Source organism: Camelus dromedarius, chromosome X (genome assembly GCF_036321535.1).
Source record: "Camelus dromedarius isolate mCamDro1 chromosome X, mCamDro1.pat, whole genome shotgun sequence".
Lineage (NCBI taxonomy): Eukaryota > Metazoa > Chordata > Mammalia > Artiodactyla > Camelidae > Camelus > Camelus dromedarius.
Window position 1 is genome coordinate 33,095,910 of NC_087472.1, and position 16,676 is coordinate 33,112,585.

Genomic DNA, 16,676 nt, shown 5'->3' on the forward strand with positions numbered 1-16,676 from the left:
TCCATGACCCTTGAAGTTTTTTATTGCTGTTTTCACAGTTGAAATAACAGTCACCACCTCCAATCTTTATTACCTACATTCAGTGTAGAAATACCTTTCATCAGTTCTACTGTAAATTCTGAGGCTCTCTCAGACCTTGTATGGTTACAACTGCTCCATGTTTCCTGTTCCCTCTTGTGGCAGAATTCTTAAGCTTGTATGGCTTCTCTTGATCTTACAGTGCATCAGTCCAGCTGCTGATAGCCTCTCTTTTGTTTTCTTGAAGGAGGCACTACAGCTCAGTTTTGGACTTTTCCCCTTGCCCACAAAACCTGGCCTGCTTTCTACACATATTCCCTATCTTCTTCCAAATCTCGCTCTCATGGCCGCCACAGGGAGACAGCTGCAGAGCAGAGTTGGAGGAGGAGTGTGTACTCAATACACTGTGTGTCTCATTGGACCAGTCCAGGAAATCTGTGGTTGAGATTTCCCCTGAGCTTGTGGGTAAGTTTCCTAATGGAGTCCAGAATGCAGTCACCAGGAATCATGTTCCTTTAATACCCTCCAGGAATCTTTTATGCCACTCCCCTGATCTGTTTCTTCACCCCAGTCACGGAGCTCCCAAGTCAATATTCTGGGTGCTGTGAGAGAAAAATGATTCTCTTTGGCAGTGTCCCACACAGCTGGGGAAGCCATGTGTTTTCCCATTCACTCTCCCATTCTCCCCTGGGAGAGACCTCAGGCTGATTAATTTAGCCCTAAACTGTGCTGCCTTGAAGGAGAGGTGACGCTAGCAAAGTGAAGTTTCTTTTACCCATTCCAATGTGTACAAACTTGTAATTTTTTTTTGCTCCAAAAGAGTGCTGAAATTTCTCCTCTGGAAATATGAACTTCCACAAAATCTCTCATTCATAGCTGTCTACCCAAGTCAGTGTTCTCCAGTTGCTCCCAGATCATAGCCTAGAAAGAACCAGTTGACAGTCTCCTGCAGTTTCCACAACTAGTACCAAGGTCTATCGGTCTACCACCCAATGCACAGGTGGGTAAGACTCCTCCCAGGTCCTTTGGCATATGGTGTTGGATCCCACAGCTACCACAGAGGCACTTTTATTTGTAAATGTTTGTTGTTGAAGTGGGGGGACAAACACAAGGGATGACTTATAGTACCATGATGGTGATGTCCAGATGACTCCAACATTTGATTCATCTTACTTTTGGCATCTGTTGATTATGTTTTCATATTCAAGTTATGATTTCCCTAGTTCTTGGTATGACAGATTTATATTGTTTCCTATACATTGTATTGATTATATTAGGAGACTCCTATTTAAATCTTTTATCTGATCAGTCAGCCACCATGCCTAAATTTAACACCCAGGTCCTGGTCTATTTTTGTGGCCTGTGGTTACAATGACAGTTCATTTATTTTCAGAGGCTTTGCAGTGTCATTTTGGTCTGTTTGGTTTATCTGGTGCTGCTGTAACTCCCACTGGCACGTACTTATGGGGTGCAAGATGTTTCCCCTAGGCCTGGGTACCTGGTGTCTCTGGGTGGGAGAGAGGAGTCTTGGGCTATGTGTCAAAGAGGCTTCTCTGGGACTGAGGTCATTGTGACATGGTTTCCTCTGTCTGTGGTTGATGGATAGTACTTCTCTGGCTGGTCACTTTTAGGAACTTATCTACTGGTGATCTAATGTCTCTGGATGGGGAAGAGGAGTCTCATGCTAGTGGAGACAAAGAAGCTTTCCAGGCTGGGCTGATTGTTGTAGTGGAACCCCTCTTGCTGGTGTTGCCAGGCTTCCCCAAACATCTTCCAGTATGGGATTGGAGTCTCTAGCCCAGAGAGGAAGAAGAGTACCTCCCCTGGCCACTTATTCCTCATGCAATTCTTGATAAATCTCCTTTTCTGGTAGTGTTGGGCTTTCCCAATGTTGTCAGAGGGACTCTCATTAGATATGGGGAGAAATGAGACTATCTGGACTACCTCTTGTTACTCAGTTGGAGGCTGGGAATACTTTAGACAACTTGCCACTGTGTTGTTTCTGCAGCCTTGGGAGTCCCGAACCTCCTTGCCTTCCCCTTACCACCTTTCAGAATTCTCCTTTGGTTGCCAAATACATTGTAATTTCAGAGTTTACAGTTGTACCTGGTGAGAAGGGGTACAGAGAAAGGAGTCTGCTCCATCTTTTCCCTAAAACTTGCAGTGACCTAAATAATGTATCTGTGCATCCTTTTATTGTCTTTCCTTCCTCTCTTTCTCGTGTTATCAACTCTCCAACTCTTGCTTTCTGAGGTTATCTCTCAAATAAACTATCTGAACCCAAGTTCTACTTTGAGTGGAAGCCAAACTAAGACAAATCCAATGGGCTAAAATAGGTTAACAATATGAACAATATAGTCATCAAAAGGAATATACATAACTTATAAACTTATTCAAGTATGTTTGGCCCACTCATAATGAAAAAGACAAGAATGAGAACAAAGGTAACTGTTTTTTTATCCATCAGATTGGCAAAAGTTAAAGATTTTGATATTATACCACTTGTATGTGCTATTGTTGCACTCCCTTTGCAAGGCAATTTGACAATAGCATTCAGCACACATTCTTTTTGAACCAGCTATTTTACTTCTAGAAATACATACTACAGGTATACTCACATATGTACACAGTTACATGCACAAGAATGTTTGTTGCAAGATTGGTTGTAATAAAATACTGAACTAGGGGGACAATACTGAATTTCCATTAGTAAGTGATTTGTTTAAAAAGTATAGTAGATCTATTCAGCAGAAAATAGGCTATTAACAAAAATGGAGCATATCTATGTGAGCCATCTCTCCGGTTCATAAAAGGGGTAATACAAGGTGCAAAAATATACATAATATAATTAAGAATTATATTATTTATATTACATAATAAGGTTTAACATAGACAATGTCTCTGAGAAAGGAAAAATAGTTTCTGAGTAAAATATCTACTTTTTATTTTCTATCCCTTCATACTTTTAAAATTTTTAGTTATACCCATATGTTACTTTTTCAATTACAAAAATTCACCAAACAATGGATGTTGTGTTCCTCAATTGTAATTGAAATTAATCTTCAGTTTAATTTTATCTATTGGTTTCAGAGAGAAAAACAATTTGTTCTATAAAGCTTATGCATAAAAGCACACGCACACACACTCCAAAACGTTAAAAGTAATTATACACATAGAGGTAGGACTATTTACTATCTTATTTTTTCTTCTTAATTTTCTGAATTGTTTGTAACTTGCATGTATTACTTTGATAGTAAAATAACAAAGGCCTCTCCCGTCAAAAAACATATTTTCATAAACTCTGCCTTCACAATCGTTGTCCTCACTGGAAAGCTCCTTTATCTTATCACCAGCTATTCATTTTCCCTTGATTCCACAACTTTGGTCTAATTGCTGCTTTTGGAACAAAATAAAAAACAAAAATACAAGAGAGAAAAGGAGTCCTCTGACCTGGACTTGAGCTTAGGCCTTTAATGCAATATCTATCAAGGAGATTAGATGAAACTATGTTCTGCTTCACTTAATTATTTTAAGTAAGTGCTGTAAAAAAAAAAATCAGAAGATGAAAATAGCATCTATTTTCCTACTGACTTAGGAAGAAAACTCAAACTTGCTTTTCCTCTGAACCATATCAGCCACTAAGTGGAGCTATAGGATCAAGTATGAGAAATGCAAGGTATGAATTTAATTATTTTATGAAAATAGATAGAGTGATATTCTTGAAGTTTTCCAAGAAAAATGACAAATATTCAGGCCTTTTTTCTTCCCAAAATTTCACTCCCTTGCTCAGAATGAGTATTCAGAAGCTGAGATGTTGAAGGGCTGGATGAGTTCACTAGAAGGCCTAGGGGTGGGACACATAGGTGACACTTATATTCATTATCCTACTTCATACTAGATTGTTTAAAACAATTGCAACATTAAAGAATGTACAACAATTTCAGTATCATAGAATGTTGTCCTTCTTATTTAAAATTCTACCTCCAGCATGCCATTCCACTATGAACCCATGGTTACTGAAAGGCTTATATAACTTTACACACCAAGAGACTAGAAAAGAAAAATGCCTTAAGTTGATGTAATTCTAATAAAAATTTTGTTAAATGTTTCATATTCTAAATTGATAACTCTTACCGCTTAATTTTTCAATATCTTATTGCCTAGAGCAGTGGTTCTCAACTGGGGGCAATTTTGTTAGGGGACATTTGGCAATGTCTGGAGACAGTTTTCATTGTCACAAATGAGTGGTGTGGGTGCTACTAGCATGTGGTGTGGAGAGACCAGGGATGCTAAGGAGGATGTACTTTATACTTTCCTTAATGCATTTCAACTACCTTTCATGACCCATGATAATACAATACAAAGAAAGAAAAGAAAGTGACAGAAAGATGGAAGGAAAGAAGGCAAGAATGAAGGAAGGAAATGAAAAAACAGTAAGTGAATTGCCCAAGATCATTTGAATTAAAATTCAGCACTCCTGACTTTAGGGACCTTTCAGAAAGCCACACTATCTCGAAACTTGATACACAGTGTTACAACAATTTTGAAACTGTTGTTTGCACAGCTTCCATACGGATATATACATAAGTAAGTTTTTATGTGAATAATCATGTGTGCGTATATATATAAATAATACTAGCCTCTCTTGTTGAAATTACTATGTGTCAAATACTGTGCTTAAGCAATTTATACATATTACTGATGGATGTTAAAATTGCAATAACCCAAAGAGGTGGTGTTTTTTCTGCTTCACAGATGGAAAATTGAGGTTCATGGAGGGGAATAACTTGTCCAAGTTCATAGGACTTGTAAGTGGAAGAATCAGGGTTTAAATCTGAGATATGCTGACTCAAGATTATGGGTTTTTTCCCCTATTTTTAATATACTTTATTTTTTAAAGCAGTTTTAAATTTATAGCAAAATAAAATGGAATCAACTCAACCATGATCTCATCTTGTACCACCTCTCCCATAAAGCCTACTAATACAGGACACATGAGCACCTTCCTACACACACATATAGCTATAGATGTTAACTGTACTACACATATATGTAACTTAAAGGTAGCTTAATCAATAAGGGTAGTAGCAGAGACTGCTCCTAATACCCATTTTTATGAAGCCTGATATAGGTCCTTAGATTCAATCAGCCAAATAATAGTATTTTTAGTTGGAAATGTAGCTCCCTAGAATAAAGAATAAATTTCTGAGCCACCCTACATGTGACATGTGATTAAGTTCTGGCCAATGAGATGAAAGTGGAAGTGCCACGTGACAGCATCCAACAACCTTCTTTATAAAAGTGCCAAAGGTTGCACTTTGTGCCTTTTTCTCATCTTTTCCTCTGTCCTGCTGCCTGGAATGTGGCTGATGCCTCAGATCTAAAGATGAGGGCCCCGTTCAGCAAAGTGGACAGTGAACTGGATGAGTTTAAGTTCTCTAGGATTTCATTGATCAGAGCTGCCATGTCACCCTGGAAACATGAAACTCCAGATTTTACACAAGAGAGATACATTTTTAAAGTATTTAAGCAAAAGCAATTTTGAATTTCTTAGTCACTGGCCACAGATCCTAATCCTAACCATCATAAAGATAAAGTATTTTTCAAATGGAGAAATGAAGGCAAGGAATGCAGTCAGGCCTTAGTCCCTATAGATTATACCAGAACAATGCTTTCCCAGACAGGACCACCCCGCCTTCAAATCTATGGTATCTTTTCCCCAATGATATTGCCTGAAATCCACATGAAGAGATACTCAACTCTTTGATAATGCTGGAACACAATCTTCCTGAAATAAAAGCATCTTAACTCAGTGAAACTAAATCTGCTTCCTCTTTGTCATATAAACCTCCTTATAGACACAGCTGACAGATATGTGGAAGAGATTGAGTCTGTGCTGACTAAACCTTAGCAGTGTCATCCTTGATGAAGCCCCTCGTTAGATGCAATTCATCTCCTAGGGAAGAACTTGACTTTGTACACTGAAGATCAATATGCTCTGTTTAGAGACACATCTGACAAACTATATGATGGCAGTAGAGACTGCGTGGCCCTGCAAATGAACCCAAAGTGGCAGAATATAGACTCTAGTAACATGAGTCAACCACGTAACAGAGACTGAAGTTAAGGAACAGTAAGTATTGGTATAATATGTGGCATTCTAACAACATTAAGGCATACATGATTGAACCCATCTTGACCCCACTCCAAAGAGGCACCTTTGTGTCCTAGGAGAAGAAATAGCTGTGAGCATAAAACTAAATGTGTTATAGCACAAGAGTTCTTAGCATGTTTAATATTAAACCTTTCTAAAACAGCACAAAGATGTGATTAAAAGGCATTTTCTTATAGTTCCAAGAAGTTTAAGCCCAAGAGATGATTATAACAAATGATTATATCCAAAGCACAATGTGATGGTGCACAATGAAGATAATGACTCAGGCAAACTCTTAAGCTATAGTTTGGAGTACTGAGTTGGAATAAATAACCAGTGGCATTTGAACAGACAGGAGATCCATGAAGTGGGGCATTGGACAAATTTGACCCAAACGATGGCAGCAGTAACTAGCCCTTATAGGTGTAGAGTGGCAATCAGCAATAGCAATCACATGAGTCTTTTGCAGTGGCAGCAAGATAACAAGGGTGAGAATGGATGAATTCAGGGTGTGACACACGTCCAGGTAATAATAGCCCTGAAAGCAGTCCAAGTGGAGCTTCATTCAAAATTCACTAACTTTTCTTGAGTATCTAACATTTTGAGTCTCTTCTGGATGCTGGTGACATAGCAGCGAACAAAACAGACAAAATCCTTTGTCCTTATGGATATTATTTTCTAGCAGAGTGAGACACCAAATATGCAAACTGAATAAGTAAATTATAGAGAATTGTAGAAGATGAAATATTATGGGAAAATAAAGAATGCTAAAGGGGAGGAGTGCTGGAGTTGTTGGCTGCAGTTTTAAAGAGAGTGGTCAGGGTAAGTCTCACTGAGTTAATATTTGAGCAAAGATTTGAAAAGAGGTGAGGGAGCAGGCCATGTGTCTATTTCAACAAAGTGCATCATGGGAAGAGAAAATAGCAAGTACAAAGTTCTTGAGGCGGGAACATACCTCGTATGTTCAAGGAGCAAGGAGGTCAGACTTGCTATAGTTGATTGAGGTGATGAATAGTAGAAGAGGAATTCATAAAGTTAAGGTCTAGACCATTTAAAGGACTTGGGATGTTATTCTAAGAGAATGTCACTATATGGTTTTATGCAGAAGAAACGTATGAGCTGACCTAGATATTAAAAGGATTACTCTGACTTTCTGAAAATAAACTGTAGGACACCAAGAGTAAAAGAAGTTAAAAAGTTATTAAAACAAACAAATTGAGAGAAGATGGTGGCTTGGACCAGGGTAATAGCATTAGAGGGAGTGAGAAGTAGTTGGCTGAAGACATTGTATGTAGGCAGGGCCAACAGATTTCCAGATCAATTTTATTTATGGAGTACAAGAAAGAGAGAAGTCAAGGATGATTCCAAGGTTTTTGTTCCATGCAAGTAAAAGGAACTGAAATGAACTGAGTTGGAGAAAAATAAAGGTGCAGTAGGGTTTTTGTTTGTGTGTTTTGTTTGTTTGTGTGTTTGGAGTGGATCAGTAAGTTGGTTTCAAACATGTCAAATTTTTAATTTCCTTAGACAGCTATGAGGAGATGTCAGGTAGGCAGCTGAAGAGTTGTATAGCTAGTAATACAGCCATTAGATGAAATGAAATCACATAGGCGGTGAGTGTAGATTGAAAAGAAAAATGGTCTGAGAATTGAGCCCTGAGCCTTTCCAATTTTTAGAGGTTCAAATGACTAGGAGAAACAAAAAATAAGACTAAAAAGGAGTGACTATGTGGTAAGTGGAGAATCAAGAATATGTGGAATCCTGTAAGCCAAGTAAAAATAAAGTATTTCCAGGAAAAAGAAGTGAATCAGATAAAAATCTGATTGGGGTTGATTAAAGAGAGTGGGAGGAAAGGAATTGGAAACACTGAATAAATACAACTCTTATGAGCAATTAGGATGCTGAATAAAAGTACAGCTTGGCTGCATATTGGAAGATGGAGAGAAGCAGAATGAAGGATGTCCTTGCTCCTGAACCTGCTATATCTATAGACATATAATTTGAGGAATTTGATCTTAAAGGATGAGTTGGACAAGCATAAAGCTTCCTTGGAAATCTGAAGGAGGAAAATGCATACATTTTGAGGGAGCAGGAGCATGTATCAATTTGAAGTTTGTTTAAAAACTTGGGAGTCAAGGTTTAAAGATGCCCATATTTTCTTCTCAAATACGTAGTAAACAATTTTTATAAAAGGCAAAGTGCTTGGTAGTTAATGCTGAGTAGGGCAAATTTTTAGATCAAGATGCAGATTACATGTGAGACCACCCTAAGGGATTCTCAAGGAGAAACTCGTAAGAGGAAGGGCCCTAGAAACAGGAGCCTACACGTAGAACCACTCTGAGCTATGTTAGTATTAGAAGTATAAAATCTATTGCCAGCAGGACAAGAGGAAGGTGAGAGACACCATGCAATTCAGATTTGAGCTCCTGGAGGAAAGCTCTATTCAGGGCTAGATATACCATCAAGAAATACAGTGATACTTTTATAACCTTTGCTTTATTCTACAAATAAATTTGAACTCATAATATGGTCTGCACTTTTATAGATAGTTGGGATACATCAAGAACAAAACAGAAAAGGAGATACACTTTCATGACTATTATGTTCTAGAAGGGACAGAAAATAAACAGTAAATGTAATAAGTATGTAAAATATATGAAACTTTAGATTGGGATAAATTGTATGAGAAAAAAGAAGACACAGAGTAGGATTAAGGTAGATTCTAAATACCAAGAAGAAATAGAATAGGAAGATATTGTGTACACGTTACCCTGTTTCCTCCAGTGGTAACACATTGTGATATGTTACAAAATCACAACCATAATATCCCCATTTTTTAAAATTGAAGTATAGTTGATTTACAGTGTTGTGTTAGTTTCATGGAAGCAACCTAAATGTCCATCAACAGATGATTGCATGGTACATTGATACAAGCAAGATACAGAAAAGTTCCATCAACACAAAGATCCCTCCTATTGCCCTTTTATAGCCACTCTTTCCCTCCCCTCACTAGATATCCTTGTGGTAAACTCAGTATAAACTCATGTTTAGCTCAGTAATAATACAGATGGTTACATATAGAAATGTTTATAGATATGTGTACATACACTGGTTAGTATACACACACACACATATCTCTTTGCCACTCTAGTTTGTTATCACATAGATCATTCTAGCCTTCTCTCCTTGCTTATCTCTAGCCGCTCCCTCTGATAGTAAGAAACCTACTTCCTACCATTCTCCATCCATATACTTATTGTTAAACTCCAGTATTACATGCATTTGGTTTCAAAATTGTTAAACCATACCCCAATGGGAAAAAAAACTGTATCACCTGGAGTAGAGTGCTAATATGAAGTTTATTTTATCTTTCATTTTACAGACTTACTTAGGTCAGCACATTTCCCACCCAACCCTCTAATGTGAAGTTTTTTATACATTTGTAATACAGTTAGATTTTCTTTTCACAGTCTGCATTCCTTCATGAGGTCCTCTGACTTCCTAAATCATTTTTAGAATTTTTATACATTAACTTTCAGTCTTTATGCTGTAAATTTCTATGGATTTTGAAAAATGCAGAATGCTGTATAACCAATATCAGTATCATACAGGATCGTTTCACTGCCTTAAAAATCACCTATGCTGTATCTATGTAATCCTTCTTCTTCCTGAAGCACTGAAAACTACTGATATACTTACTGTTTCTATAGTTTTATCTTTTCCAGAATGTCATGTAACTGGAATCATACACTATGTGGCCTTGTCAGATTAATTTCTTTCACCTAAAAATATGCATTTAAAATTCAACCATGTCTTTCTATGGATTGATAGTTCTTTTCATTTTATCACTCAATTATATCCCATTGTGTGCCTGTCCCACAGCTTATTTATCCATTCTCCTGTATAAAGGCTTCTTGGTTGATTCCAGTTTAGGGCAATTGTGAATACAGGTTTTTGTGTGGACAAAAATTTTAAAATCACTTGAACAAATAACCAGGAGATCGATCACTGCATCATAAGACAATGTTTACCTTTGTAAGAAATAGCCAAAATCTTTTCCAAAGTGGTTGCACCATTTTGCATTCATACCTTAAATGAATTAGAGTTCTTGTTGCTGTAAAATTTTGCCAGTGTTTGATGGTGTCAGTGTTTTAGACTTTAGCCATTCTAATAGGTTTATACTGGTATTACATTGTTTTAATTTTCAGTCCCCTGATGCCAAGTGATATTGAACATTTTTTCATATGCTTCTATGCCATCTGTATATTTTATTCAGTGATGTATCTATTCAAATATTTGCCCACATTTCTACTGGGTTGTTTGCTTACTGTTGAATTCTAAGTATTATTTGTATATTTAGACACAAGTCTTTTATCAGATATGATTGATTGTGCAAATATTTTTCTCTTTTGCAGAGCAGAAATAATTAAATTGTTAAAGTCCAAGTCATCAATAATTAAATTTATATTTACTTGGATTGTGCTAATGGTTCTGAGTCTAAAAACTCATCACCCAACCCAAGCTCTCCTAGATTTTCCCAATATTTTCTTTTAGATGGTTATAGTTTTGTGATTGAGACTTAGACCTGTGATCAATTTTGAGTTAATTTTTGTGAAAGGTGTAAAGTCAGTGTCTAGGTTAATTTTTTCTTTATATAGACATCCAGTTGTTCCCACACCATTTGTTGAAAGAATATCCTTGCTCCATAAAATTACTTTTGCTCTTTTGTCAAAGGCCAGCTGACTATGTTTGTATGGATCCATTTCTAGACTCTTTATTCTATTGATCTATTTGTTTATTCTTTTGCCAACACCATGCTGTCTTGTTTCCTGTAGCTTTACAGTATATCTTGAAATTTAGTAGTTTGTGTACTCCAACTTTGTTCCTGTTCTTCAGTATTATGTAGGCTATTCTAGATCTTTTGCATTTCCATCAAGCTTTTAAATCACTTTGTTGATATCTACAAAATAACTTGTTGAAATTTGTATTGTAATTGCATCAAATCTATATATCATGTTGGGATGAAGTGGCATGTTAGTAATACTGAGCCTTCTAATTTATGAACAAAGAATATCTCTTCATTTATTTAGATCTTATTTTGTTTCTTTCATCAGTGTTTTGTAGTTTTCCACATATAAAGTTCACAAATTTTTAAAAATTTATATCTGAATATTTCATTTTATTTGGTGCTATTGTAAATGATACCTTTTAAAATTTCAAATTCCATTTGTTCATTGAAGGCATTTAGGAAAGCAATTTATTTTTTGTGTATTATCCTTGAAATTTGTGACCTTGCTACACTAACATTATTTCCAGAATTTTTTGTCAATGTCATGAACTTTTCTACATAGACAATAATATTTTTAAGGAGTGTATTATTTCTTTCTTCCCAGTTTTTGTACTTCTCATTTCCTTTTCCTGTCTTACTGCACTAACTAGGACTTCCAGCATGATGTTGAACAAGAGTGGCAAGGCAGGACTTCATTGTCCTGATATTAAGGTAATAGGGTCCAGTTTCTCAACATTAAGAATGACGTTAGTTGTAGGTTTTTAGTAGATGCTGTTTATGAAGTTGTAGAAGTTTCTCTCTATTCCTATTTTGCTGAGATTTTTTCATCTTGAGTAGGTATTGGATTTTGTCAAGAACTTTTTCTGCATCAATTGATATAATTATATGATTTTTCTTATTTAGCCTGTTAATGTTTTGGAGTACATTGATGTATGATTGTTGAACTGGATTTAAAGTGAAGATTTTTGCATCTATGTTTGCAATAGATACTGGCCTGTAGTTTTCCTTTCTTATAATGTCTTTTTCTCATTTTGGCCTTAGGGAAATATTGATTTCATGGAATGAGTTAAGAAGCATCCCTTCTACTTCTATTTTCTGGAAAATATTGTGGGAAATTAGTACCATTTCTTCTATAAATGTTTGGTAGACTCCACGAGAGAAACCATCTGGGCTTGGTAATTTCTTTTTTGGAAGGTTATTGATTATTACTTCAATATAGTCAACAGATATAGACTTATTCAGATGACCTATTTTTCCTTATGTGAGCTTTTTTTGTGAGTTTGCGTTGTTCAAGGAGTTTGTCCATTTCATTTAAGTTATCAAATTATGGACATAGAGTTGTCCCTAGTATTCTTTTATTATCTTTAAAAGTTCATAGGATCAGTAGTAATAACCCCTTCCATTTCAGATATTGGTTATTTGTGTCACTTCTTTTTTAAGTTTTATTCCTGTATAGGATTTAGATAGATAAATAAATAAACTTCTTAAGGGCCACAATAGATAACTGATCCTCCTTAAGCCACAGTGCCAGAGAGAGATGGGCAATATGAAGAAGCAGATGAACCACTACTAATTTAGAAAGCAAGAGAAATCCCCTGAAAGAATGATCAATGAAATAGACATTGACGGCCTACTAGATCAAGATTTCAAAAAAGGAGTGATCAAAGTACTGACGGAACTAAAAGAGATAGTGTTTAGAGATATAAAATATGTCAAAAATGAAATTGAAGCTATAAAGAAGAGCCAAGTAGAACTGGTAAACTCATTTGCTGAGATGAGAGCTGACCTAAAGGTGATACAAAGCAGACTAGATAATGCAGAGGAACGAATAAGTGGCCTAGAAGACAGGACAACAGAAAGCACCCAATCAGAATAGCTACAAGATAAACTAATAAAAACAAATGAAAATAGCATAAGGGACCTATGGGATAATATAAAGCGTGTGAATCTATGCATAATAAGGGTTCCAGAAGGGGAAGAAAGAATAAAGGGGATTGAAAAGGTATTTGAATAAATCATGACTGAAAACTTCCACACCTAAAGAAGGAATCAGATATCCAAGTACAGGAAGCTCAGAAGGTCCCAAACAGGAAGAACCCAAACAGACTCACACCAAGACATATCATAATCAAGATGGCCAGAGTCAAGGACAAAGAAATGATCCTAAAAGCAGCAAGAGAAAAACAAAGAATGAGTTACAAAGGAACCCCCATAAGGCTCTCAGCTGATTTCTCTACACAAACACTACAGGCCAGAAGGGAGTGAGTGGCAAGATATAGTCAAAGCCCTGAATGAAAAAAAGATGCAGCCTAGGATACTTTATCGAGCAAGGCTGTCCTTTAGAATACAAGGAGAGATAAAGAATTTCACAGACAAGCAAAAACTACAAGAGTTTAGCAACACTAAACCCATGCTAAAAGAAATATTGACAGGTCTACTCTAAATAGAAAGAAGCAGGATGCTACAGAAATGAGAAGCTCATAACAGGAAAGGAGATAACTGCCATGAATTACAAAAAGAATAAACACAAAATTGTAAAACAAGACATCTAAATCATTAAGAGTGGGAGAGGGAAGCAAGAAAATATAGAGGTTTTTTTTCTTTTTAAAATGTTTTGTTCTTGGTAGGATGGGTTTGAGCTTATATTACTATTTGTTTAATACAAACAGTTACAGTAATGGGTTAATAGACTTACAAAAAAGGGTAACCACAAGCCAAAAACTTACAAGTGAGTCACAAAAACTAAATAAAATCCAAGATAATACAAAGGAAGATTACCAAAACACAAAAGGAAGAAGAAAGGAACAAAGACAAAATACCAAATCAACTGCAGCAATAAGTTCAAAATGGCAATAAACACACATCTATCAGTAATTACTGTAAATGTTAATGGACTAAATGCGCCAGTCAAAAGACATAGAGTGGCAGACTGGATAATAAAGCAAGAACCTTCAATATGCTGCATACAAGAGACCCACTTTAGGGAGAAGGACACATATAGATTGAGAGTGAAAGGATGGGAAAGGATATTCCATGCAAATGGAAAAGCCAAACAAGCAGGTGTAGCAGTACTGATTTCAGACAAAATAGACTTTAAAACAAAGGCCATAAAGAAAGATAAAGAAGGACATTTTATAATGATTAAAGGAATAATACAAGATGAGGATATTACACTCATTAATATATATGCACCCAATATAGGAGCACCTAAGTACATAAAACAATTACTAACAGAGATAAAGGGGGAAATTGATGGGAATACAATCATTGTCAGAGATTTTAACACCACATTAACATCACTAGACAGATCTTCCAGACAGAAAATCAATAAGGCAACAAAGAAATTAAATGATACAATAGAAAAATTAGATTCAGTGGATATTCAGAGCATTACATCCCCCCAAAATAGGATATACATTCTTTTCAAGTGCACATGGAACATTTTCTAGATTGATCATGTACTTGGGCACAAAAGAAGCCTCAACAATTTTAAGAAGATAGAAATTATCTCAAGCATCTTTACTGACCACAATGCCATGAAACTAGAAATCAACTACAGAGAAACAAAGGAGAAAAAAAGGAAAGCATGGAGATTAAACAACATGCTATTAAAAAATCAATGGGTCAATGATGAAATCAAAGTTGAAATTAAAAAATACCTTGAGACAAATGAAAATGAAAACACAACCACACAAAATTTATGGGACACAGCAAAGACAGTACTAAGATCGTTTATAGCAATACAGGCCTTCCTCAAAAAAGAAGAGCAAAAAACCCAAAGTCAGCAGAAGGAAGGAAATTATAAAGATCAGGGAGGAAATAAAATAGAGATTAAAAAACAATAGAAAAAAATCAATCAAATCAAAAGCTGGTTTTTTGAAAGAGTAAGTAAAATCAACAAACCTCTGGCCAAACTCACAAAGAAGAAAAAAGAGAGAGCACAAATTACCAAAATAAGAAAGGAAAATGGAGAAATTACAACAAATAAAATAGAAATACAGAATATCATACGAGAATATTATGAAAAACTATATGGAACCAAACTGGATAACCTAGAGGAGATGGACAAGCTTCTGGAAACATACTGTCCACCAAGACTGAATCAAGAAGAAACTGACCACTTGAACAAACCTATCACTAGAAGTGAAATCGAAAGAGCAATAAAAAACCTCCCTACAAATGAAAGTCCAGGACCGGATGGCTTCACCAGGGAATTCTACCAAACATACAAAGAAGAACTCATACCAGTCCTTCTCAAACTCTTCCAGAAGATTGAAAAGGAGGGACTATTCCAAAACTCATTCTATGAAGCCACCATCACCCTGATACCAAAACCAGGCAAAGACACTACCAAAAAAGAGAATTATAGGCCAATATCACTGATGAACACAGATGCCAAAACCTTCACCAGAATATTAGCAAATAGAATCCAACAATACATAAAAAGGATTATACATCATGACCAAGTGGGGTTCATCCCAGGGACACAAGGGTGGTTCAACATACGCAAATCAATCAATGTGATACATCACATCAACAAGAGAAAGGACAAAAACCACGTGATCATCTCAATAGATGCAGAAAAAGCATTTGATAAAATTCAACACCAATTTATGATAAAAACTCTCACCAAAGTGGGTATAGAGGGAACATATCTCAACATATTAAAAGCTATATATGACAAACCTACAGCCAGCATAGTACTCAACAGTGAAAAACTCAAAAGCTTCCCACTAAAATCTGGGACAAGACAAGGATGCCCACTATCACCACTCCTATTCAACATAGTCCTGGAAGTCCTAGCCACAGCAATCAGGCAAGAGAGAAATAAAAGGGATCCAAATTGGAAAAGAAGAGGTAAAAGTGTCACTATATGCCAACGACATGTTACTATATATAGAAAACCCTAAAAGGTCCACACAAAAGCTACTAGAGCTGATTGAAGAATTCAGCAAGGTAGCAGGTTACAAAATTAACATTCAAAAATCAGTTGCATTTCTTTACACTAACGATGAATCAACAGAAAAAGAAAATAAAGAAACAATCCCCTTTAAAATAGCACTCAAAGTAATAAAATATCTGGGAATAAATCTAACCAAGGAGGTGAAAGAATTATACACAGAAAACTATAAACCATTGATGAAGGAAATTAAAGAAGACTTTAAAAAATGGAAAGATATTCCATGCTCTTAGATTGGAAGAATCAATATTGTTAAAATGGTCACACTGCCCAAGGCAGTCTACAGATTTAATGCAATACTTATCAAATTACCCAGGACATATTTCAGAGAACTAGAACAAATCATAATAAAATTCATATGGAACCATCAAAGACCTAGAATTGCCAAAGCATTACTGAAGAGAAAGAACGAGGCTGGAGGAATAACTCTCCCAGACTTCAGACAATACTATAGAGCTACAGTCATCAAGACAGCATGGTATTGGTACCAAAACAGACATATAGACCAATGGAACAGAATAGAGAGCCCAGAAATGAACCCACAAACTTTTGGTCAACTCATCTTCGACAAAGGAGGCAAGAATATACAATGGAATAAAGACAGTCTCTTCAGCAAATTGTGTTGGGAAAACTGGACAGCAGCATGTAAAACAATGAAGCTAGAACACTCCCTTACACCATATACAAAAATCAACTCAAAATGGATCAAAGACTTAAATATAAGACAAGATACAATAATCCTCCTAGAAGAAAATATA